A 9,703-nucleotide genomic window follows, 5' to 3' on the forward strand; every position below is an offset into this window, starting at 1 on the left:
CATAGGAATTTTTATTTTGCCTATCCTCTACCTATGATAGTGCGCCGGCATCCACTACTCAAAATATTGGACCTGCCTGTCGTCTATCACACGGTAGAGGATAGGCAAAATAAAAATTCCTATCGTTTATTCTCTAATTAATGTTGAAGTTTTAAAAACTTTTAACTTTGCATTACAATTTCTTAATGTGTGTGAGAAATTTTTTTAAGCCAGCTGGAATTCTTTATGCAATAGTTCTTTATGCAACATTTTTATCAACATTAACGAAAAAAGATATTTACAAGTACCGGGCATCATCTTACATGCAAGCTTTCATTTTGAATATCGCGCAAATTTGAACACAACCTAATTAACTGTTTTTGCAAGAAACAGATTGTTTAAAAAGAGCGAAAAGGATTTCATCGAACAAAATATGAAGCCCATTGACAATTAATCACTAGTGCTCATTGTGTTGAATGATCTTTCTTTCAAACTTGGAATGAAGCGAATTGACGCATGCGTTATGTAATCGCTCATTTCTTCGTAATCAGTCAACCGATTTCAGTAAAATTAGCGTATAAGATGCAGAATAAGATGGGCTACACGCTCATTTTTAGATTTTTGGATTCTGATGCCCAGTAATTTTTTCTGGGACACCATGTATTCAACTGTTTGAGAATTAAAATCATATAAAACTCAGATCAACGTGCTCTATAGAATATTAAATCACAAGTATATAATACGTAATGCACTATATCGAGAGCTATCGTGACACTATGCAACTTTCTTTATCTGCGTCAATAATAGAATATTGATTTGTATCGAATTGAATACATCTCTACATTTTGAGTTTGTACTTCAGCACTGAGCGATCTAGCAATCGATTCCTAGCCAATCAGATTGGGCTCCTTTTCTTGCGTTCGGTGAAATACCAATCGCCGTCGCTCACCAACGGAGTATTAAGTTGCAAATTTGAAAGATAAACTCCTGTGACAAATTTTGTAGTCCCCTCAGACCGCCCTTCTACACTCTTTCGCTTGTACTAATTGGAACCAATAATGCAAAAGCATTGACGATAACAATTAATGCAGAAACACCACCAAGGAATAGGAAGCTTTTACTCGATCCCATGCCAAGATAATAACCTGTTGAAAAAGAAGAAAAGAGCTGCGATGCAATCAAGTATTCTAAGTCCTATCTAACTAATTGTAAATATTGATTTTTACTTTGTTGAACACAACAAACTGCACACATAGTTATGAAATAATTACGCAGTAATTCAATATTCTTTTGGTCATTTTAATATTAAAATCGATGGTTTACGGCAAACCACCATTTTGATACTTTGCACATTTTGAAAAATGATTTGTAAATTGAAAATGTAAGTCTGCATGAAGAATTAGGACAACACGTTTCTTAGCGAAATGTTATTATGGTATACAGTAGACTTCGGTTATATAAATGCGCTTTTATAAATGCGCACGTGACCAGATGGCCAGCGCCATATTTGCATTACATCACTGTAAATCACTGAAATGTCGACCATTGAGAGAGTGGCTACCGTTGTGACCTTGTTTCGTGGCTAGCACTGGCAAGGAACGCTAGAGGTTTGATTGCCACGCCCATTTAGCACGGAAATAATGAAATATAAGTTTTTAAATCAGCTATATCAAGCTTTTCCGTCATTAATTTTTTTTTCCGTAATGGAAAATCCAAATAAAGAGTTCATGTTTCGGGTCAAATTAGTTTGCCCTCTGCAATCAATCAATGCAAAAGCAATTTTCCTTGTAACCTGTCATTTTCGCCTATACATTTGCGTGTGGAATTTGTGTACATCTGGGTACCTTACATCGTTGAACACGGTATGGCGACTTGTAGATGTCACATGCGCATTTATAAAAGCGTATTTATATATATGGTCAATTCCAGCCAAAGCGGGACAAAATTCTCTCTGGGGGGCCATTTTGAAAATGTTTTCCTTTTCAATTCTAGACTTATCAAATGAGACGATCATATCTAGTGAATCATCAGGTGGAAGTGCCATCGGATTGAAAAATAACTTTTCTTGCTAGACCAAATAAAGTGTTAAATGCGCATATGCATGTTACCCACGAATTCAAGCCTTTTTCACCTGTTGTACACCATAAAATTTCACTTTCTTTAATATCTTTCAATATTTTATGTGTGACTCATATACACTAGAAATCGGTGAAGACTTTGAACGTAAAATAGAATTTTATTACATATATCTACAAAGAAATATTTTGGTTATTAAAAATTTTAAGAAAGAACCAGGTGTACAGTTAAGATTGTGTCAATTCTTCGAACTCTTTCCAAAGTGGCTATCATTTAACATTACTGTATTATTTCGAAAGATTAGAATAAATGCTTCATATAAATATTAAGTTAGATTTTGTATCTCGTCGCATGATGAGGATCTCGGATGGATTCGTGGGTAACAGCGTCTGGAAAATAGCGTCTGGAAAATAGCAATTCCTATTAATTTTTTTTAATAAAAAATAAAAAATACTTTTCCGTATGCCAATAATTCAGGCTGCATTGGCACTAAAATGAATTTTAATCAAACACAAACTACATGGAATATTTAGAATGGATCATTATGGCATTTTGGGTATAAAAATGTTGAGAATAATGAAGTTTCCAAATTCAAATAGACAGAGCAAACAGTTTTATATTATTATTTTAGTAAAATCATTCCATATTTTCATGCAGCAATATTCTATTAACTCGTGTTTGACAGTTCCTATGAACTAAAACACTATCAATACATTGTTAACTATAATTTAAGTAGGGATTCGTGGGTAACCAAAATGTTCGTGGGTAACACATATTTGAAGGTATGTATTGGTAAGCGGCAAAATAGAAAATATTACAGAAGGTTGGAAACCATCATGCGGTTATTCCTCCATTGTGTTTCAATGATTCCTGTTTCTCTAACCAATTGCATTTTCCCAAAAATGGTAATTTAGGATAATCAATCAAAACTTCATGATACAGCTTCAGTATGCCTTCAAGAGGACGCTATTAAACAGGACTGTTTTGGAACCTATTTCGCATGTTTTCAAAATGTTAAGATGCATATGAAACATATAATTTACGAGTAAATCCTTGGATTCGTGGGTAACGCCGAATTCGTGGGTAAAGCTACAAGTACTATAGTACCGTTTGGGGTTTGCGTTTCTTAGGTGCATAAACTGTAAGTACTGTAAAAATTATAGCATACCCATGGCTTGAATATGTGCTGATTTAAACTTAAAATAAACAATCTCCTTGTTTTTCAAGGTTAGCATCTATTCGGGATTCGTGGGTAACAAAAGATTAAACCGTCGTAGATTCTTTTTTAAAGCGGTGAACGTATTTTTACGATTTACAGTTTTAAGCGCTTGTCAAACTAAATTCAGTGTCCAAAGTCATTAAATGTTAATTTAAGTTATGGCAATTATGTTTGCTGGACTCGTGGGTAACAGTTGATACGTGGGTAACGTCAAATTTGATTTTAAGGAATTTTATGGGTAAAACGTATTTGCATAAAATAATCACTTTGACCTCAGAATTATAGAACGAAACTTCGTTTCATGATATTGTCATTTATGGCATATTCACTTACCATTTTTCAGAACGATCATTTTAGTTTTGATACGCGGGTAACAAAATTATTAGCCAAATTGACATAATGGCCTCTAGAGTCCACAAACTTTGGTGGAATTCAATCGTTTTACATATGATGAGAGATCATGCAAACGTCTTTCTAACGGTAATAATTTCATTTTGATTGAAGGACATTCAATGACATATATGGTGCTTTATCTTTGAATTCGTGGGTAACGACAATTCATTTAAGCCATCATAACTTGTCCCCTGGTAGGACTTGCTAGTAAAGGCCTATATGCACAAAGAGAGCACATTGGACGTGACATGATATGCTCCATCAATAACGTGATTTCCTTTATTAATGACATTTTAAAGTGGAAAGTTAACATAGAGAGAATGTTGTCCCGCTTTCGCTGGAATTGACCATATATACCCGAAGTCCACTGGTATAAGGAATAACAAACGTTTGTGAGTGTATTTTTTCAACGTTTGGCTGAATGTTAAAGTATGTTGAATGGCAATTCAGGATAAAGGAGAGTAACATATACATAAGGCATAGGTGCGTTAGTCTTTACATACCAAAGGGAATCGTTAATTATGTTAAATCGTCACATGTATTTTAATATATTCTACACTTACCCAAAAGTATACCGCCAATTTGATCTCCAATGGGGAAAAACACACTTATTACACTGTATCCTCCCACTGCATTGTCATCCCCTAGAATCTCTGCTGCAGCACAAAAGCTAAGTACAATAAATGTTCCACTCGCGAGACCATTAATAAAAGCAAGGATAGCTAACACCGCAAAACTTTCACTAATTAAATCCAAGCAAAAAGCCCCGGTGTTGAGTAAACCCAAGATGATGTAAAATTGAAATGAAGTTACATGACCACCTTGGATGACAGGTCCCATTATTAGCCTACCTATAATTGTACCCAGAGCACCACTTGATGAAAGAAAAGATGCCATCTGATCGGGAATTCCTTTGTTTAGTGCATGTGGTACAAGGAATATCACCCAACCTGCCCATATTACGCCGGACAATATTTCTGATATTACAATAAATGTAAATCTAGGATGGTCTATAAATAGAAATGTTAGGTACGTCATTAACTTGTTCATGTGAAAACGTATCCGTGAATGTTCGTTTGGAGCCGCTTCAACGTTCCTCTCGGACATGATGCTGTCACCTTCCAATTGCGTATAGTTCTCTTCATGTGGGATTTTAGAGGACGTACTAACGCACCACAAACAACACTGTGAGCGTTTATAGCACCAAATATTAACAATGCCCCTCTCCAGCCGTAAATGAATATAAGAAGTTGATTAACAGGAGGGAACACCATAATTCCGATTGCCCCAACAGCACAAATGAATCCGAAAACGTTCTGGATATTATCGGGGAAATATTTAGGAATCGCACTTGTCAGAGACATAACTGCCATACTCGAACCAATTCCTGAAATAAAAAGAACGCAAGGTATTTATGAATGTCATATTAGTCCGGTATATACGGAATTTAATGATGACACCCACAGGACTCTACCAAACCAACTTTTTTAGCTTCCTTTTATGGTCCTTTTATCTGGTTAACAAACACCAAATTATTCCTCTCATTGGAAGGATTCAGAAAAAGTATAGTTTGACATACCTGCGACATACAGTTTTGAGTTATAAGCAAAAGGTCGAAATTTGGGGTGGTCAGTTTTTTTTTTTTTTTTTTGCCAAGGGGCCAAAAATTAAAAATGCTCTGATTTCAACGAAAATGGTCTCAAATTGCTCGTCATGTAAAGCCCACAACTTCCCCATATGCAAAATGCCGGTAAATTTTACAAAACATGCACTGGTATCAACCACAACCAACATGACCAATGTCCTCCAGTCCACAATCAGGACATATTTTGTTAGTATCGGCTTCATTGTCCACTTTTTGCTTCTTTGTCTTCTTTTACTGGCTTGGTTTTAATGTTCTTCAAAAGCCGTCAAATTTCAGTCACAAAATATAATATTAGTAAATCACCAAAGCGAATGATAGCGTAGGTACGTGGGAAAGAACTGTATTGACAATAACAAAATATGTGAAGCGATCAAGCAAAATCAGTCGGAACTCGGAAATATTAAATTGTCAGTTTCTTATAGTATAGTAAAAAGCATTTACAAAGCTGCATGTTGCAAAACAACCATTGAAATTGAACAACCAGTTCCATAGATGTGAGCAATTACAGAGTTTCCAAAACAAAAGGAAATATATCCTTTGTTATATATCTCAAATTCAATATTTCAGAGTTCCAACTGATTTTGCTTGATCGCATCACATATGTGCCCAACGATTTGTCTTAGGCGTGTCACTTTTTGGAAATATCAGCAAAAATATCATATTTTGGAAAAACGTCCCAAAATTGAAAAACAAAACAAAAAAAAACATGAACCTTCCAAAATAAATACATATTCGCACTCGGCGGCCCAGTCACTACCTGCCGCTGTGATTTGGAGTAACTCGTCGTTTTCCCTCTCCAGTTCCCTGTACTTGAAGTTTATCCATACCCCAGCATATTAATACTTTCCTTCGTATGTTGACTGTCTTTAATATGTTGTAAAACGGACACATTTTGTACAAATTTGGTACATTTTCTACGTTGTTCACGCGTTCATTTCGTACGTCCAGAATATACCAAACTTGCTAAATATGCGACTTCGGCTTTACCCACTTCAATAAAATATTTTATGCTTTTATTCTTTCTTTTTGTACAAAGAGGCACATGCCCAACCTTACCATTTTGGTTGCCCCTATATTTAGTACCTCATGACATGAAAAAATATTATTTTATGCAGTGAAAATGTAAATGTACCTGATAGAAACAAAAGTATACCAAACGACGTGAGTGATCCAACTTGAGAAGCCAAACAGAGAGCAAGACTGGAAATAATACCTCCTGATATTGCCAATGGTCGTTCTCCGTATATCTGCGCTGCCCATGTTATGATTGGTGCTAGGTGAAAAACAGTTCATTCAAAACGGAAAATGATTAAGATGTTAAATTAATCTTGAATACTCATAAACTAAAAGACTTGCTTGCAGTTTGTGGACATGAGATGCACAACTAAAGATCGTACTTCAGAATTTTTCCAAACTTAAGATTAGACCTTTGTTTTTTTCAATCATCATCTATGGATCGGGAAAAATGGTCTGTTGGGAACGTCTTGAAATATCAGCAAGAAATAGAATTACGGTGCAGGCGGAATTTGTTTAGAATAAGGACCATAAAACTAATAATTTTGTCAGAGACCTTATTGGTGATGAGACCACACTGCATCAGAAGAATACAATAACAAATTCACAATATTTCGGCCATGTCTCAATTAGAGAAAAAGACAATCGGCCATCGGGTCGTGTTGGGCGACGCAGGGGTATGTGCCCCTGAGAAGTGAAACAAAATGAAGGCCCAATCTTTGTGGCGATAATTGTTCACGCATATACTAAGAGCAGCAAGAGCAAAGAGCAGCCGTATACGTGGTATATGAAAGCTTCGATAGACCATGGAAGTACTATATAGTTGGATAGACTGATAGAATTAAATTACCCCGAATAGTGAGAAAGAAAATGAAGATCCATTTGAAGCCAATTGGTGGCCCATTTTGGTACTATTATTGTGTACAATTTTAGTTTGAAACAGCCGAAAATTGGTGAAATGAAGGTCGAATTAAAGCAATTCGAAGACAAGTTCTCACTAGTATCAATTGTATAAGTTATTGCTTTAAACATTAAGTGTCGGTGTCCAAACACGGTTGTTTGATGTACACCAGGCACAAAAAGAAACTCGTCAGTTATATTCATCCTTGCTGTTCAATGACTTGATAATTTTGGATTGTTCGGAAATATACATTTTGTTAATTGGACTTTTTTTTCATTTGACACCCTGTTCGTGAACATTGAGCAAGAATTGACCAAGATATGCGCCTCTCAAACTCTCAAACCCCAAAATGAAAAGTTGCAATTTTAACGATTCAATTGTGCCTGTTACACTGTGTGCTTTATTGATTGACCCGTGGTGCTTGTGTGCAATACAGCGATGCGTTCCCATTGAAAATCGTTGAAAATGCAACTTTTGATTTTGGGGTTTGAGACTTTGAAGGCGAATATCTTGGTCAATTCTTGTTCGTTTTTCACAAATAGGGTGTCAAATGAGAAAACAAAGTCCAATTAACAAAATGTATATTTCAGAATAATCCAAAATTATCAAGTTATTGAACAGCAATGATGAATATAACTGACGAGTTTCTTTTTGTGCCTGGTGTATATAGAATTGGCTTCATTATTAAGAAAATGCAAACTATAAATAGCGCTATTTATCTTAAATCATATTTCATAATTTGGAAGGGGTAGGTAATCAATACTTCCAATAAAATAGATGGAATAGGTGAAATAAGTAACAACGAAATTTTATTAACATATTTCATCAACAAAGAAAAGGAATTATTTGTAATAAAAGCTTGAAAGGGTAATTTTCAGTAACTAAATAGCGCCACCAATCTTGTCATAAATAGATATATCTGAAAAACTTTAAAAATGATTTGAACATGAATAATGTTGTAAATATGTGGAAATTAAAGTTGAAAATGACTCAAAAGCACCTGTATACATTAGCACGAGACCGCTTTTAGCTATTTAAGTCTAAAATTAGGTAGTACATGACATTTTGTTTGAAAAAATAATAAATTATCACATCAAACAACCGTGCAAAGCAGAAACGAAGAGGACGACTTGTTTATCATGTTTATGCATACGTTGGGGTGCCTGAGTGAAGATGTTCCCCCTAAGAGTTTACAAACTGACATGAAGGCCCCACTGAAGCAAGCTGGTGGACCATTTTAGCTCATTTTGGCGCGGCACTATAATTGTAGAAATCAAATTTAGCTTGAAAATCCGAAAATGGGGTAAATGAATGACCAAATTGAAGCCATTCGTGGACAGGTTTTCACTATTATTGCATAATTAAATTATTGCGTTAGTGTTGGGTGTCCAAACCAGAAGCGAAAAGGGGGCATATGTTTATATGGGGGGTGCAAAAGTAAGTCATTTGGTGCATAATTTTTACACTTTCTTTTAGAGTCTAGAATAGAGAAGTGATTATTTATGTTACACACATGTGACACACAGCATGTGACACACAGCACATTATGGATTTGAAAAGGTGGGGCACTAATATGCCCTTCACCTACCCCACCCCTGCCAATGACTGTAGATCAGCTCTGGACAGGCAGAGGTGGATCTTCTGATTGCTTTCTTGACTTAGAAATTATCAGTGACAAAACATCCCCGACCCAGTTTCTTCTTTATATCAAATTTGTTTGAAGTTTACTTACCGAATATTTCCGAAGCCACTGCATATACAGCCATACAGGCTCCCATGGCAACATACGATGAGTTTAGACTCCTTTGTATAGGTACGAAAAACACTCCCAGGCTCTTGAAAATGCCCAATTTTAGGGACATTATTATACATCCAGCTGTAACAACAGCATACCGTGTACCCTTGTGGGTCATGATTTATGATCTTAACTAATTCAAGAATATGTGACAGTGTGACGATATCTAGCAAGCCGTATCGGATATTCAGCAACGATAAAAACATACAGCACAGCAGCAAAGATGAAATTTTGTATACATGGCTATGGTTTGATTCGCTGAAAATGAAAAGAATAAAAAATAATACAAATAGAATGGGACATGACATATCATTACTTAGGCTATACTCAAATTATACCCTGTGTGGACACGTCATATTTCAGTATGACTTGCCCTGAACGTCAATATATGTTCGGAAGAGACGGATAAATTGCATGACAGCCTGCCAATTTAAGCTTCCTATAATATCTATTGCACATAACATACGAAGTCACAAACTTACAAACTTCAATATGCACTTCAAATAAAGCAGACCAGCTGTTAATTATTACCGATCCTGCAGAATAAGTTACATAATCGTCCATTTCATGGAATCCCGTTGCTCAGAATTGCAAATTTAATTTTTATCTGTCAAATGCGCTGTGGATGTGCTCAGAGATTTTATGATGTGCTTTATTAAATCACAGGTGTGAAACTGACTT

At 35.5% G+C, this 9,703-nt stretch overlaps 1 long non-coding RNA gene across 1 annotated transcript; it reads right to left on the reverse strand.

Moving 5' to 3' along the window:
- Window positions 1–4,773: 4,773 nt before the first annotated feature.
- Window positions 4,774–9,274, reverse strand: LOC140156256 (uncharacterized). Its single transcript, XR_011859500.1, has 3 exons — window positions 8,960–9,274; window positions 6,445–6,585; window positions 4,774–5,054 (listed from the first exon to the last, which is right to left on the reverse strand). It is a non-coding gene; the product is annotated as an uncharacterized lncRNA (long non-coding RNA).
- Window positions 9,275–9,703: the final 429 nt, after the last annotated feature.

Source organism: Amphiura filiformis, chromosome 7 (assembly GCF_039555335.1).
Source record: "Amphiura filiformis chromosome 7, Afil_fr2py, whole genome shotgun sequence".
Taxonomy (NCBI): domain Eukaryota; kingdom Metazoa; phylum Echinodermata; class Ophiuroidea; order Amphilepidida; family Amphiuridae; genus Amphiura; species Amphiura filiformis.